Below are 18,023 nucleotides of genomic sequence, written 5' to 3'. Positions count from 1 at the left end.
ACATCTCGGCCATATGATCTCTTTCCTATTGATAATATTGGCAAAATGTCTGACCTTTACTGGCCAGGTGGCGACCCTATTAAAGCGAAAAATTATATTCTTCCTTCTGTTGTCTCCCACTGCTCCAGGAGCAAAAAGGAATAATGTGATTGGTTGCTATGTGCAAAAAAGAACAATGATTCCTTCAGATATTATACTGTATGATGATACATTCGGCCCAGTTTGATAAGCAACCACCCAAAGCCTTAATGCCGACTTGTCACATTTTTACATACAGTTGGCGTCCATTGTTTGCCCTGGAAGGGTTTTCACTTGGCATCCTTAGTACAGTGACCATACTTTCCCCATCAGCCCCCAGTCATTTTTTATTATACAGCCAGGAAGCCCATTTAACATCTTAAGAATTACAAGCTTTTACAGGGTCTGTTCCTGCCTTAACAGGTTAAAGTGAACCTGTGCTTTATTCATGTGGGGCAAAGGAACGGGTCCATGTTAATACTACCCTCTACAGCACATGTTTCAAACACAAGGCCCGCGGGCCAAATCCAGCCCTCCAGACCATTTCATGTGGTCCTTGCACCTCTCCTGCAACCCCCCTCGTTTCTGCCCCCACCTTGTCTCAGCAGTTGGTAGCAAAAGAACATAACTCCTCTACCAGATCCTGCGCTTTTCCATGCAGCCATGGAAAGGTTCCTCTCTGCCCCCTCCCCCCTCAGCAGAGAGGAGGGCAGAATTACTGCTATAGATCCTATGCCTCTCTGTGCTGCCGCAGCACCCCCTCGTCTCCGCCTCCCCTGGGCTCAGTATTCAGCAGACTCTGGAAGCTGACTCCAGACCTCCTACAGACCATGCACTGTCTGCTTCCCAGTTATGCCCCCAGCTTCATCCCAGCAGCAGCACAAGGTAAGGGAGGGTGCACTGTGATGTAAGGGAAGTTGGGGGACTTTTGACTTCTGTTTGTGGAGGAGGGGGGGGAGGCTCTTGACATCTGATGTAAGGGGGAGTGGGTGCTCTAGATGTCTAGTCTTACAGATACAACCGGCCCTTTGAGGGAAATCATTAAGCTGATGTGGCCCACAATGAAATTGGGTTTGACACCCCTGCTCTACAGCAATACATATTCACCAGCCCTCCTCTGCTGCTCCATTAAGCTGCTGGAAGTGAGGAAAATAAATCCCGTGTCAGCTTTGAGTCACTCCAGTCTGGGCTTCCATAGATTTAAGGTATTTTTCTGCCCCAATGCGAAGGCTGATCCTTCCCCTTCCATTCTGCATTCTTCTTCCTATTGCTTGTCTCAGGAAAATCCTTAAAGCTGAGACAGGCTGCAGCTATGAATCAACCGTGTCCTTAATAGCTGTTGTCTAATCAGCAGATTAGGTGGGTGGGCAGGTCAGTACTCATATCTAGGATTAAAGGAGTTGTAAAGTCTTAATGCATAAAAAACCTTCTGTTTGTAGCAGCCTCCCCAGCACCCCCTAATACCTACCTGAGCCCCATTTCTATCCAGCGATGTCCACAAGTCACTCGGCCGTCTGGGACTCTCTCTCCTGATTGGCTGAGACACAGCCGCAACGCCATTGGCTCCCACAGCTGTTAATCAAAGTCAGTTAGCCAATCAGGAGAGAGAGGCAGTGGGGCCGAACAGCAGTTCCATGTCTGAATGGATACAGGGAGCTGCAGCTCGGCTCAAGTGCCCCTAAAGCAAGCTGCTTGCTGTGGGGACACCAGTGGCGGCTGGTGCTCAAAATTTTTTTGGGGGGGAGGGGCGCAAACAGAAAAATGTAATAGGCATTGCTTTGCGGCAAAAAACGCGGTAAACAATAGCGTGACTTTGAGGTCACACAAGTGTGAAAGGGGCCTTCAGTAATCAAGATAAAGTGTAACCCCATCAATGTAGAGTGACCAACAGCATGCCCCCTTCAATGTAGAGTGACCAACAGCATGCCCCCATAAATGTAGAGTGACCAACAACATGCCCCCATCAATGCAGAGTGACCACAGCATGCCCCCTTCAATGTAGAGTGACAAACAGCATGCCCCCTTCAATGTAGAGTGACCACGGTGTGCCCCCTTCAATGTAGAGTGACCAACAGCATGCCCCCTTCAATGTAGAGTGACCAACAGCATGCCCCCTTCAACGTAGAGTGACCACGATGTGCCCCCTTCAATGTAGAGTGACCCACAGCATGCCCCCTTCAATGTAGAGTGACCACGGTGTGCCCCCTTCAATGTAGAGTGAGCAACAGCATGCCCCCTTCAATGTAGAGTGACCACGGTGTGCCCTCTTCAATGTAGAGTGACCAACAGCATGCCCCCTTCAATGTAGAGTGACCACGGTGTGCCCCCTTCAATGTAGAGTGACCAACAGCATGCCCCCTTCAATGTAGAGTGACCAACAGCATGCCCCCTTCAATGTAGAGTGACCACGATGTGCCCCCTTCAAAGTAGAGTGACCAACAGCATGCCCCCTTCAATGTAGAGTGACCACGGTGTGCCCCCTTCAATGTAGAGTGACCAACAGCATGCCCCCTTCAATGTAGAGTGACCACGGCGTGCCCCCATCAATGTAGAGTGACCACGGTGTGCCCCCTTCAATGTAGAGTGAGCAACAGCATGCCCCCTTCAATGTAGAGTGACCACGGTGTGCCCTCTTCAATGTAGAGTGACCAACAGCATGCCCCCTTCAATGTAGAGTGACCACGGTGTGCCCCCTTCAATGTAGAGTGACCAACAGCATGCCCCCTTCAATGTAGAGTGAGCAACAGCATGCCCCCTTCAATGTAGAGTGACCACGGTGTGCCCTCTTCAATGTAGAGTGACCAACAGCATGCCCCCTTCAATGTAGAGTGACCACGGTGTGCCCCCTTCAATGTAGAGTGACCAACAGCATGCCCCCTTCAATGTAGAGTGACCAACAGCATGCCCCCTTCAATGTAGAGTGACCACGATGTGCCCTCTTCAATGTAGAGTGACCAACAGCATGCCCCCTTCAATGTAGAGTGACCAACAGCATGCCCCCTTCAATGTAGAGTGACCACGGTGTGCCCCCTTCAATGTAGAGTGACCAACAGCATGCCCCCTTCAATGTAGAGTGACCACAGCGTGCCCCCATCAATGTAGAGTGACCACGGTGTGCCCCCTTCAATGTAGAGTGACCAACAGCATGCCCCCTTCAATGTAGAGTGACCAACAGCATGCCCCCATCAATGTAGAGTGACCACGGTGTGCCCCCCCCACCACCGCCGGACTCGAGTCCGCAGTCCCTCACAGTGACAGGAGAGAGAGGAGGGAGGCACTGGCTGCATTGAATCACTTACCTCCAGCTCTCTCACGATGACCGGACCGGACCGACTCTGCTGCTCTCTGCTGCTGACGGCGGGACTAGGGATACTCGGCAGCGGCGGCTCTCGGCTTCAGTTCCAGCGGCTTCTTCTGCTCCCACAGCGGGCGGCTTCTTCTGAGGTGACCGGCGGCGCGTCTCCTTCCGCTCCCGCCTCCTCCTCGGCCAATGGCAAGGGGTTTGACTTGCGGCCAATCAGGAAGCGCGTATCGGACGCGCTTCCTGATTGGCCAGGAGGAGGATCGGTGTAACAATAGCGAATTTTCATTCGCTATTGTCACACAATGGGTGGAGTCGGGACACACTGCTCTGCACCCCGGCTCCACCCTTTGCATTGCCCTATTAGAGCCTTTGGCTCTAATCAGGTGATGAAAAAAAAAATCTCATTGTACTCCATGCGTCCGGCGCCCCTGCATGTAGATTAGGGGGCCGGACGCATGGATGGGGGGGGCGGCGCCCTCAACCCCTCAACACACCGGCTGCCACTGGGGGACACTCGACAGGAGGGAGAGGCCAGGAGCAGCAAAGAGGGACCCGAGAAGAGAAGGAACCGGGCTGCTCTGTGCAAAGCCAACTGCATAGAGGAAGAAGGTATACCATGTTTGTTATTTTTGAAAAAAAAAGAAAATGAGACTTTACAATCACTTTAAGCAAGCCATCATTATACAAATTTCTTTACTTCAACCACAGGCATGGAGTGTCATCTGAACCCTATACAAGAAGGACTCACTAACACTGGCACCTTATTTGCATTGATTTACTTGTTTGATTGCACCTTTCCATTGCACTTTATATATTATTGACTGCACTGGCACTATATTCATTATTTAGCACATGTGATTGATTTGTGGAACCAGCGCTACGTTTTAACAATCTTTTGTCACTTCGCAAAGTGCAGTTGCCCTCTGCAAGTGCAGTTGCTCCAGAGCTTTGTAAATGAAGTAAAGCTTCCCTTTGCAAAGAATACCCAAACACGTAAAAGGAAAATAACAAAACTGCATTTTTGCTTACACGTGATTGGATGATGGAATTCAGCAGAGCTTCTGCTCATTTACTAAGCTCTGGAGCAACTGCTCTTGCAGAGTGCAACTGCACTTTGCAAAGTGCAAAGTCCATTTGCCTTTGGTAAATCAACCCCTTGGACTCACCTAGTCCCCCCCCCCCCCCCCCAACCACTCTTTCAAATCACTTGTCCATATTCCAACAAGCAGCCATGTTGCCCCCGCTGCTTTCATAATGACCCTCTTTTATGGACTGAGCAGGGCTTCCACTGTGCTCTTTATGATTACTGGTCAATGTAGTGATGCCGCACTTAAGAATTTCATTCTTTTTAATGCTTCACTCCCTTAGTGCCTATAGACTAGTGATTAGCAGTGATTAATATTCATTCATTATTACTGAAAGGATGTGAGACGGGTTATTATCCAGCAGGTGAGAGATATTTACATGCATTTATTGTAACATATTGCAGAGGGCTCCCACGTGCACCTATAATGAAGTGATAAATGATCATTTATTTAAGAATGACAGATCACAGAGCCAAAGATCACCACTTTCATTACACAGCCAGGTACAATAATTGATGCTTGTATGCTTGTTCTATGAAACATGCCAGCTTTTCCAGATACTCCGGGAAGGATGGAGGAAACCTCTTAAGTAATACAGCAAGTTAGGTCGGTCAACTTTGCAGGTTTTATGTTGTTACCTTTGCTTCTTCTAGCTTGTACGGGTTCTTAAAATGCCTGTTTTATATTTGAGCTCTCCAAGCTAGCACTCAGGGCAATATGGAACATTAGAAAAGCCATAGAAACTCAGAAATGATAACAGAAGAAATAATTTGTAGTGATAAATTGAATTGCTCCAAACTGATTAAAAGATAATTATTAAAACAAAATCAGTTTGTCACCAGTACAGAAATAAAAGGACAAAGTCCAATGTGGCCACCAATTCTGGTGACCCTGGTGATAACCAGGGATTTCCTCACTTTGGAGAGATTTCTTTTCACTTCCTGTTTTGGCTATGGGCAGGGCCAGGACCGAGGCTGGGCAAAAGGGGGGCTGCCCTGGGCGCAGCGTGTATTGTTAGGGATGGGGGCACTGGAAATTCCTTCTACTATAAGGCTGACAGTAGAAGTGACAGCGGCATTACTAGTTCTGTCGGCCCAGTGCTGGTAGCAGTAAGGCGATAGACAGAAGGAGATGCAGGCTGTGCTCTCTCTCCTCCTCCTCATAAGCACGCACATAATTGGGGGGGGGGGGCATGGGGGGGGCACAATTTGACATCTTTGCCCTGAGCACTGGATAATCTTATATGCAAGAGAAGGTGACCGCACTCCAGATTGCAGAGGATAAAGAACTTTATTCCATAAAATGCAAGAGAATATCAAAACGTCACGATACAGACAGCTGTAGGGTTGACGCGTTTCACAAAAAAACTTTGGTTAGTCATGCACTCTGGAGTGCAGTCATCTTCTCTTGTATATTGGATTTCATGCTCAGACCACAGACTGGACCAGCACCCAGTCATTAGAGGGAGGATCATTTAACCTGGAGCGGTGTTGCCTCTCCCTTTCATTACACTGTATGATCTTGTCTCGGCACTGGCTATAGGACAGGAAGTAAGGGGAAATCTCCACTAAGGGACACAGATGGAAAGGAAATCTGACAGAGATTATAACCTCTCTTACTCCAAAGAAAAGAAAAGTTTTGCCTGTAGTTCGACTTTAAATGAAAGTACCTGAATGTGTCAATTGCTGTTTGCTGATACTGTACAAATAAATTGGTTCCAAGTCTGTTATTTGTGGAGAAACACAATTTGGACAATACATGTATTTTTCATGTGTGTTAAACATTTAAACACGCAGAGCAAGAAAGCTCCTTGCACTCCAAGATACATGAGATAGAAAGCAATTAGGCAATGATATAACCTTTTCAAATGTTTGGACGGTGTCCTCGGTTTTTCCATTCCTTACCCATTGAGCAAATCTGCCAGATCATTCCTGTGCAGAAATTGAGCAAGGAACTTGTCAGCTGCCAGTATTTTTCGAAGCGTACAACTCCTACTTGGCTCCTTGCATGCTGACAGCCTCCTATGAGCCATTAAATAGGGGAGAGGGCTCGAAAACACAATGAGAGAGAGGGAGAAAACCTGTGTTATCCTTTCTCTGTTTCTTGTCATTCTTAACAACAAGCAGACACAAAGATGGAGCACTTTCTGGGTGTAGGCCAAAGGTCAGTGTAGCAGATGCATGTGCTATGTGAACATCGTTACTGTATTCACTCGGCATAGATGACAGATAATTGGGCCCAAGAACCTCTCCCAACCTGAATATGACATCTATTTATAGAGATAAGTTAATCAACCTACAAAGTGTGAGATCCAACTTGGATCAGGATCGCAGAGAATAGCTGATATTTTCCATTCCACTGCTGATCTGTTGGTATTTAAGGTGAGCCTATGGCCAGGTTAAGGACATTCAAATATTTACATATTCTTAACAAAAATGAAATGTGTTGTAAAAACAAGCTTTCATGGGTCTCTGTATTTGCAGGTACTGTTTACAGTGGAGGCACTAAAATGGAAGTTTACAATGGAGGCACTAAAATGGCAGTTCACAATGGAGCCACTAAAAGGACAGTTCACAATGGAGGCACTAAAATGGCAGTTCACAATGTAGACACTAAAATGTCAGTTCACAATGGAGGCTCTAAAATGGCAGTTCACAGCGGAGACACTAAAATGACTGTTCACAATGGAGACACTAAAATGGAAGTTCACAAGTTCACGATCGAGGCACTAAAATGACAGTTGGAGGCACTAAAATGGAAGCAGTAAATTGAGAGTTCACAATGTAGCCACTAAAAGGACAGTTCACAATGGAGGCACTAAAATGCCATTTTACAATGGATGCCCTAAAATGACAGTTCACAATGGAGGAACAAAAATGGCAATGCACGTTGAAGCCACTAAAATGACAGTTTACAATGGAAACACTAAATTGACAGTTCACTTGGAGGCATTAAAATGGCAAGTCACATCATTTCATTTTGTCCAGCATTATAATTTAAACAAATAACAGCTGTAAGCTGTGGAGTAACTACTGCAACCTGACTTCAGAGTCTCTGTAAAAATCTTTGAGGAATAATTACTCCACAGTACATGTAGCTACAGAGGCCAATGATAACTTATTTTTAAGCTCATTTAGAATATGTAAATCCTTCTTCTAGCTTTGTAGCTTTTGTGCATTTTATGTGCTTTGATGCATTGTAATGCATTTTTGGTTTTGCCACTGTCAAGCAATATCTGTAATGACAATTTTAGGCATTGTCTTCCTGGCTTGTCCTCTGTTGTGATGTGGTATGCAGTTGTGCTATTTGTGCTATTCCACTATGCTATGTTTGTGTGGCAGCAGGCAAAATTTTTGTATGCCATTCTGTAGAGCCTTACATGCAATGTCTTCCTGGTCCTTATGGAACTTGCAGCGATCCTTGTAGCTGTCATTGCTGGAATTGTAGAGCAGTGTCCTTGTCCTCACAAGCCTTCAGCCATACTTTTCTGGCACTTCATCTAGAGGGTATTTTGCTGTCAGCCTGTACATACTTTATTGCCAAAAGAGTTTATTAAAAGGGTTTGTTTGAAAAGGGCACTAGGCTCTGCCACGCCTCCAATGTCCATGAAGTGGTGTGGTCATATGCAGGTTATGTACAGGTATAGGCAAACTGGTAATCCAAGTCTGAATTTGCAGTGAATTTGGCTGATTCATGGGAATACATTGTTTGCTAATCTTCTCTACAGGATGGATTTTTTTATTTATGGTTTATGTGTGTTATTAGGAAGATCCCCTTCACTCTTTGTCCGGGGACATAGCAGGAAGTGAAAAGAAATCTCTTCAAAGTGAAAGAGAATCCATCCTTCCCTGAACAGATATCCCCCATGAAAGAGTTCACCCATACTCTTGTTTGGATGACTGAAGAATTTCCCATCACTTTCTATGGCAGTAACAATGGTTGGCTGGACTAACATGGACAAGGTAAATCTCTCTAACAGGGACACAGACAGCAATAAAACTTGACAGGAGTTCTAAGCCTTCTCTATTCTATTAAAGTCACCTCTCTTTCAAAACCCCCCACTGCTCTATTTGGCCCCTGGAAGTGAAAGGACAAAACTCGATGTAAACTCCAAGCTGCTACTTGCCATTGCTCAGGAACGTCACCTAAGAAAACCAAGAACCAAGAAAAGTATTTGCCTCCCATAGCTTATTAAGTCAGAGCTTTATGTTTAGTAGAGTTTGCATGTTCTCCCTTTGCTTGCGTAGGTTTTATCTGGGTACTCCAGTTTCCTCCCACACTCTAAAGACATACTTGGCTCATGTCTACATGTCTAAATTGGCCCTAGTATGTGTGCATGTATGCATGTGAGATAGGTACCTAGACCAGAAAAATAATAATTATGATTGGGTTCCTGCAATTGCATATGCCTTATTAACTGATTAAAGATGTATCAGCGTCTCCTATACTTTAAAAACTTTACTCTTAGCTAATGTTGTTGTGCTAAAGAAACCAAACATTCCACTATAAAAGAGAGTGATTTGTGAATGGAGGACTGCTTCACTGAGTTTAAATGCTTCTCGTGGCTAGCAATGAAGTATGTGTATGAAGCAGAATCCTTGGCCTTAATATGTGAGCGCAGATAAGATTACACTATTTTGAGGCCATGATGTAATTCTTTCACTGGGTTCTAGTTTGGTTTCTATAGCAGCTACGTAAAAATACAAAAAAAGAAAAAGGGGAAAACACCCAAGAGCAGAGATTTGCCATGAAGCCGAGTAGTTCAGGCCTCACATGAAATCACTTCCTCATACTATTACACGGCTACAAATTGGTCAGTGACTTTGAGTGTTTCATGACATGTGTTTTAACTCTACATTATCTGAGGAGTCTTCACCCAGCAGTTGCTAGGCAGTTGTATTTTTGGGCCTTCTCACGCTGAATTTAATTGGTTTAATAACAGCGCTCCAGATCCGATCATCGCCCCACCCAAGCTTCATTTAAAACATTCATATTGCAATTTTCCAACGAAAGCCCTCCAGGAGAGTGAGTCACTGTTGAAAACATTCCAGAGGGAGGAATAATTAAGCCAGGACTGAAATTGATGTAATATTTTAAGGAATTCACTAATAGGCTTGAGCGATGGCTTAGTGTTCAGTATAGTCCCAATATCAGTTTACATTATTGGCCACCGATGAAGCCCTTCTCAAGAGTCTAGAAGATTAGCGAGACAAGAAGTGGTGTGGCAATTAACGTAGAAAAAAGTAGCAACTTAGGACCATGACACTTGGGGAGGGGGAAAGTCAAAACTGTTGGCCTCCTTTCATTCATCAAAGCACCAATCCATTGCGTTTTTTAGATAGACTAAACTCCAGACTAGCAGGTATCTATAGTCTGTGAGACATTTATGTGAATGATATGTATAAATAAAGAAAACCTTTCCTATATGTATCATGGATTCTAACCCCAAATTCTATGAGTGGTAGTTGCCTGGTTATCATGCTGGTCCTCTTGCCTTAATTTTTTAAATTACTTACCAATAACAAACAGTGCAGATTAGGTCTTCTGACAATACCATTAGTTCCCCCTTCCCCATTAGTTGGAGAGATGTCCCTATACTTTCTATCCCAAAGACACAACAGGAAGTAGCAGATAATGTCTCCAACATTAGGGCAATTGAGTTGTCACTCAAACAGGGGTACCTATTGGAATGTTTCTGCTTACCACTTGCTCTAGTGACAGCTAATATTTTGCATTTCCCTTCCCTTTTTATTCCACTGACTTGGTCACCAGGACAATGAGGGTGGATCTAACCATCAGGAGCACAGACAGCAATACATTTTACAGGTGCTCTAACCCTCGCCACTGTATCAAAAAGCAGAAGAATAAAGTTTAATATTAAAATGAGCCTATCACTCCACACTCCAGTAATATCCCATGTGTCTACCTCGGGATTTGAGCACCAGTCCTCTTTTTCCTTTTTCCTCCATATTTAATTTGTGAGCAGTTCCTTTAAATGTGCTCTTTTATTTTTTAGCTATACCGTTTTTTTCTTTTTGAAAATAGTAGGGCTATGGTTGACTGTTGTATTGTAGAAAAACAAAAACAGAATAGTTGATATAAACTTCTGAACCTTTTAAGAGCCATTTAAAGTCCATTGAAACCACCTTCATTTCCACTTTTCTGATAACGTGATACATTTTTTAAAAAATCTGGAGATTTTCTATATAATTTTGGGAGAAATAAAACTTTAAATAATTCCCAACAGACTAAATAGAATAAATAATGCAGTAAAATACCAGCTTAGATCTACTCTTAAAAAAAAAAATATCTGACGTAAACTCTATCTTATTTTTGGATGCTTCATATACCATGAGTTGAGTGGTTTTGAGTGTGAGGACCTTAATATATATATATATATATATATATATATATATATATATATATATATATACAGTGCCTTGTGAAAGTATTCGGCCCCCTTGAACTTTTCGACCTTTTGCCACATTTCAGGCTTCAAACATAAAGATATAAAACTGTAATTTTTTGTGAAGAATCAACAACAAGTGGGACACAATCATGAAGTGGAACAAAATTTATTGGATATTTCAAACTTTTTTAACAAATAAAAAACTGAAAAATTGGGGGTGCAAATTTATTCATCCCCCTTAAGTTAATACTTTGTAGCGCCACCTTTTGCTGTGATTACAGCTGTAAGTCGCTTGGGGTATGTCTCTATCAGTTTTTCACATCGAGAGACTGAAATTTTTGCCCATTCCTCCTTGCAAAACAGCTCGAGCTCAGTGAGGTTGGATGGAGAGTGTTTGTGAACAGCAGTTTTCAGTTCTTTCCACAGATTCTTGATTGGATTCAGGTCTGGACTTTGACTTGGCCATTCTAACACCTGGATATGTTTATTTGTGAACCATTCCATTGTAGATTTTGCTTTATGTTTTGGATCATTGTCTTGTTGCAAGACAAATCTCCATCCCAGTCTCAGGTCTTTTGCAGGCTCCATCAGGTTTTCTTCCAGAATGGTCCTGTATTTGGCTCCATCCATCTTCCCATCAATTTTAACCATCTTCCCTGTCCCTGCTGAAGAAAAGCAGGCCCAAACCATGATGCTGCCACCACCATGTTTGACAGTGGGGATGGTGTGTTCAGGGTGATGAGCTGTGTTGCTTTTACGCCAAACATAACATTTTGCATTGTTGCCAAAAAGTTTGATTTTGGTTTCATCTGACCAGAGCACCTTCTTCCACATGTTTGGTGTGTCTCCCAGGTGGCTTGTGGCAAACTTTAAATTACACTTTTTTATGGATATATTTAAGAAATGGCTTTCTTCTTGCCACTCTTCCATAAAGGCCAGATTTGTGCAGTATACAACTGATTGTTGTCCTATGGACAGAGTCTCCCACCTCAGCTGTAGATCTCTGCAGTTCATCCAGAGTGATCATGGGCCTCTTGGCTTGATCTCTGATCAGTCTTCTCCTTGTATGAGCTGAAAGTTTAGAGGGACAGCCAGGTCTTCGTAGATTTGCAGTGGTCTGATACTCCTTCCATTTCAATATTATCGCTTGCACAGTGATCCTTGGGACGTTTAAAGCTTGGGAAATCTTTTTATATCCAAATCTGGCTTTAAACTTCTCCACAACAGTATCTCGGACCTGCCTGGTGTGTTCCTTGTTCTTCATGATGCTCTCTGCGCTTTAAACGGACCTCTGAGACTAATTACAGTGCAGTTGCATTTATACGGAGACTTGATTACACACAGGTGGATTCTATTTATCATCATTATTCATTTAGGTTAACATTGGATCATTCAGAGATCCTCACTGAACTTCTGGAGAGAGTTTGCTGCACTAAAAGTAAAGGGGCTAAATAATTTTGCATGCCCAATTTTTCAGTTTTTTATTTGTTAACAAAGTTTGAAATATCCAATAAATTTCATTCCACTTCATGACTGTGTCCCACTTGTTGATTCTTCACAAAAAAATACAGTTTTATATCTTTATGTTTGAAGCCTGAAATGTGGTAAAAGGTCACAAAGTTCAAGGGGGCCGAATACTTTTGCAAGGCACTGTATATATATATATATATATATATATATATATCCTTAAATCTTAAATCCTTTTCTGGGTGTGATGTGTTAGCTGCCTTTGGCCGCTGGAAGCTTATGAAGTCTTGTCACTTAGCCACTCTGTGTTAAGTAGGTCTCTCTCTTCATCTGGCACTTGGATGGGGCCTTCACACTTGGGTAAGCCTGAGGTGCGTCTGTGTAAAGGCAGATTGTTTTCGTTAGCATAATCAGTGAACTCACTGTTCTACCTGGATGTCTGGGAAAATTGCCAAAAGATTTCCCAACATTTCAATCATAGGCAAGACTCTATAAAGCTGTCAGTTTTCTTGTAGGTCAATTTGCGCTTACAATCTCTTCAACATCGCATTCATTTAAAAAAAAAAAAAATCAACACGTGTCTCCGACAGTAATATTTCATACGATGCTCTAAAGAAGCTGAATTACTGCACAACGAAGAATCATTGTGGGATATTTTACAACTTCCATGCAAGAGAAATCGTATGAGCATTAAAACATTTTCATTTATGCCTGCAAATGTATTTTTCTAAAGGTTTGCTTCGCATTCCGAGATTTGGATGAGATTTATTACAAACAACCTTGCACTTGATATCCTTATTGAAAATGTATTTATGGACCATTAAATGTTCAAATATTTCATACTGATAGATGAAACTAGCAAAAAAAAGCACCCTCCAAAACCTGAGAGCCAATTTAAAAAAACTTAAAGTGATATTAAAACCTTTTTTTTTTAAATGAAAGTAAAAAATAGGTTATACTTACCTGCACTTTGCAACAATATTGCACAGGTCAGTCCCTTACCTCCTCTACTGGAAGTCCCCTGCTGGTGCTGCCCACATCTCCCTGCTGTGGTTGCCTTCTCAGCAAGTGCAGTGCTAAGGGGTCCCCCGTGTGAGGCTGGTGGGGTTTGAGGGGTCACTGGAGCACTTGCCATAATGTGTAAATAGGCAACACAATGCTTGTACATCATGACAGACCTACCTTACAGCTTGCCCTCCTCCAGTAATGGCAGCAATGAGCTCACTATCGCAGCTTTGTTAATGTTGCTGTCATTGTCTTTGAAATGACATCTGCATCCAAGATAATTTCTATTTGTTCATTGGGTGGCCGATGATGATGTGAGTTTTTGCTTCACACTTTAAAGGGACCAAAGTACTCATTGGGCCTGATTCCTTCTAAGGGAAGAGTCTTTGTTGTCCATATCATCCAGCTAGCTTCCATATGTTGAAATGAATTGGCGTTATGCGCCAATAGTACCTGCGCAAATGGTAAAGAATATAAATAATAATAATCAAGTGTGAGTGTTATAAATCCATAAAGTCCAAGGTGCATATATAACACAAATTTATATATTGGTATAGACCAAATAAATAAATATAAAGTGCATTTATAACACAATATTTGTGTATTGGTGTGAACCAAATAAAGGAGCTGCAGCTGAATCGTAAAAACGTAAAATTGGTATAAAATACACCTAAAGTGTACAAAGCTGCGCTCACCTAAAGTGCACTAAGTGCTTATTAAATATATTGAAATTTATAAATTCTTGTATATAAAGTGCATAATCAAAGTGGATATGACCCTTGACAACGACGGCCTGCGCGCTGACGAAACCGGTCGGGACTATTGGAACGCAATCACGCTGTTACGCCATTTCCGGGATTGGATGATTCTCATTGAGAGACGCGGAAGCGGCACTTGCTTGTGGTATCTCCGGATCCTGTTTAACTGAATGCCCGTTTTTACTTAATTGTAAGTGTATCTACCTTATTTCTATTAAATTGCTTGAACGTACTTCACCATTTTGGCCATTCCTTCATTTATATACCGCTGAGGAGCGTGGGGGTTGGCGGAGGAGTGTGAAATAAATTCTGATGTGCTGGCGATTGTAAGGTGGATCCTTCAGGAGGGCTCAGACTCACTCTGGATTCTATTGTGTCACAATTCTGCTTGCATTGACCCCCCTATAATTAAGGGGTCGGTGCCCTCTGGTAAGCATTCCCACACACTGGGTGTCTATGTGGTGAAGGGAGTGAAGATTTGCTTTATGTGGAAGAATTACCCTTTTGGATATTGCACCATTTAATTTTCCGTTGGTGTATGGGACTTTATCTATTACTGACTTATTTATTTATTATTATTGATGCACTCATACTTCACCTATTTATTTATTGTTGATGCACTTTATTTGATAATGCACTTTGTATGAGATTAAGCCCCCATTCACACTGGGGCGACGCTACTTCGCACCGCGACCTCCGAGGTCGCGGTGCGAGCAGCGCGCCGCTACCTCGGAGCGGCCGCCACGGACTTCGTAACATTGAAGTCTATGGCGGTCGCCTCCTGGTCGCCCCAAAGAAGCTCCGGACCCTTTTTCTGAGTCGGAGCGACTTGTGTCGCTCCTATCAGAACGGGTCCGCAGCTTCCCTATGGGAGGCAACCTGCGGCGACCTGTGAGGCGACCAGGTCGCCTCACAGGTCGCCCCAGTGTGAACGGGGGCTTATGATCCCCTCATTCATTTGTTGATGCACTTTATATTTGATTATGCACTTTATACACAAGAATTTATAAATTTCAATATATTTAATAAGCACTTAGTGCACTTTAGGTGAGTGCAGCTTTGTACACTTTAGGCGTATTTTATACCAGCTTCCATATGTGACTATTATGGCAGATTGGAACTTGGAAGGATTTACCTGGTTTCTAAGGGGTACTCAGATAAAGGTCAGGCTCCCTTAAGCCGACTCAATGATGACATGGAAACTTCAGTGAACTATACCAAGCAAACAGTTATCGACCTTTCGTTGAGTTCAGTGAATTGCCATTTAATTGGTGGCTATGCGTGGCTGTACTTTACATTCAACTATTGTAATTTTCCACCGCTTTATGGAACAGACCTGTTTGTATACCACTGCAAGGCCTCTGACATGGTCCACTCCATAAAGTACAGTATACTCCACCCAGAAATGTTCACTACCTTTCAGAGTTATATCAACAGAAAGGTAAAGCCAACGTACAGTCAAAACATTTTATTTTGTTGTGAATAAAGTGGAGGAGGCTTAAAACCTCAACCAAGCTTTTATTGCTGTCTGTATTTCCACTCAGGAGATTTCCCTTCACTTCCTGTCAGGACATGATGTGATGGTAAATCCCTCTGATAGAGACACAGACAAAAACACATTTTTAGTGGAGTTGGGAAGGGTTATAATTTCTGGGAATGCTTTAATTGATGACCATACCTTCCTTTCCCTGTGACAAGGGTACCCCCTATTTCTTGTATGGGTGTCACAGAAAAGGTAAGTTGGGGGAAATCTTCCCATTGGGGCTACAAACAGAAATAAAAGCCTGATAGAAATTGTAAATGTTCTACATAATATCAAAGTTAAAAAAAATGCCTGGACATAGTCTTTAAACAGCCTCTTTGAAAGACTTTATTGAGAGTCACCAGTGAGTGGACTCTATACCCTATGAAGTGGGATTTGTCAAAGGATCTCCTATACCAGTGATGGCAAACCTTGGCACCCCAGATGTTTTGGAACTACATTTTCCATGATGCTCAGGCACTCTGCAGTGTAGTTGAGTATAGTTAAGCATCATGGGAAATGTAGTTCCAAAACATCTGGGGTGCCAAGGTTCGCCATCACTGTCCTATACTATGTAGCATATTAAGCAGATTCCTCCTTTTTTTCATCACACACTTTTATTTCTTGTGGTTAGGTCTGAGTGGCTTGTTTCTTCTTGTTTACCTCACATCTGGTGTAGATCATCGGTAAGATACATTTTCACCACAAGAGACCTGGCTGACAATGTGGCCACACAAAATGGAAATATGAAAGCATTTTTTTGATTTCACCAAGAGTCCTGCCTGAGCAAATCAGATTGCCACATCTTTAAAGGGAGCCATTTAGGCCTCAGGTACTCCATTGTTTCCTCTCTTCATTATGTAAGGGGAGATGTCGGTAATCTCCTCTCATAGAGAACTTTTAGGGCCTGTTTACATCAATCCATTTTCTTACAGTAAAACATACACATTTTACAAAGAAGAATTCAGCATTCAGGAAAAGATGGCTGTGGCTAAATAATTTAAAGGCATTTTCAAAAATTTCCCAAAAAATAACAAATGCACCCACCATAATAAAGAACATTTTTCATTTATTAATATTCGCATTGGAGCCTGCAAAGCATTGCAACTGCAATCAAGGCATTGTGGGTGCAATGCAGACCCCCACCCCTAGACAAAGGTCCACTGTTGTCGTACTGTTTTGGAGTACCATAAAACACTAAATATAGAAAACATTAAACAGTATAATTTATTCATTAAAAAGATTGACCACCTGAGGCCGCTTGGCAGCTCCTAAGGAGAAGGGGCAGCCGCCCCCTCCCCCTGGGACCCCACTCTCCAGGTGAATGACCCGAGCACATGTGCCCTTGACATTTATACAGTATTCCAGCATGCACCGAGGCTCCTTCCATTGCCAATCATCAGGGCTGTAGTAAACACCGGAGCACTCACTTGTCAGGTTTCCTACCACTGTCCAATATGCCTCCCTATTGGACCAGTGTGAAACATTTCAGACAAGCTGAGCTGCACCTGAGCACCAAAAGCAGACCTCACTAACAGATCCTGCTCTCTGGTAGGCAGAGAGCATTATAAATGTACCTGGCAATCTCTCTGGTAAGCAGAAAGACCCAAAACTATACTCTCTCTTAGAGCACCTACCTAGGAGGGTGCTACATCCACCCCCCACCAAACTGAGCCATGTCCTTACTGGCTCAGGACATCCGCCCCTACAAAAATACTTGTACAAAAATTTACAAGGAGTATCCCACAAACTTGGAAAAGAGGGAAATAACATACTCTATGTACAGGGCCATGGGGCATACCCCATATGTGGCCAGTAAATACAATAATTTACATGAAAAAAATATAGACATCTGCTGTACAAAATTTACAAATATACACAGGGGCTTTCACAAGGTGCATTATATTAATACGCACCCCCCCTCCTCCCGCCAAACAAAAATCTGTCTGACAGGAAAAGGTTAAACATCCTGACTAGCTATACTACAAATAGCATCTGTACACATATACACAAAATAGGCAAAAGGCAATCTCTCAAAGACATGAGGATCCCCTACAAGCCTGCAAAGGGTGAGCATGTAATAACTTTGCATCCTATATGCTCACAGTGAGACTGTCCCCTCTGCAGAGGCAACCTTCTCACTTAAAGAATCTCTAACACTAGGTTCTTCTCATCTCATGAAATTGGCCATCTACGGGTACACTTGACTCGTCGTCCTGTTGTGTTCCTGTAATAGACGAGCAGAAGAACCTGCCAATCTAACTAACTAAACAATTCTGTACTTGTTCCATTTGGGAACCATATGACAAGCAATAGGCACAGTCCCTCTCAATCACCAGGGCACTAACTCTTTCTGATCCTAGTCAGACCCACAAATTAAGATTAAGAACTGTGGAGTCCACCCGTCTGGTGTTCACCAGTGTTAATTGTGGCAGCAAATTTTGATGTAGTTTTA

The sequence above is a fragment of the Pelophylax lessonae genome (genome assembly GCF_965119305.1).
Source record: "Pelophylax lessonae genome assembly, chromosome: 6".
NCBI lineage: Eukaryota > Metazoa > Chordata > Amphibia > Anura > Ranidae > Pelophylax > Pelophylax lessonae.
Note: the sequence above shows the minus strand (reverse complement) of the source record.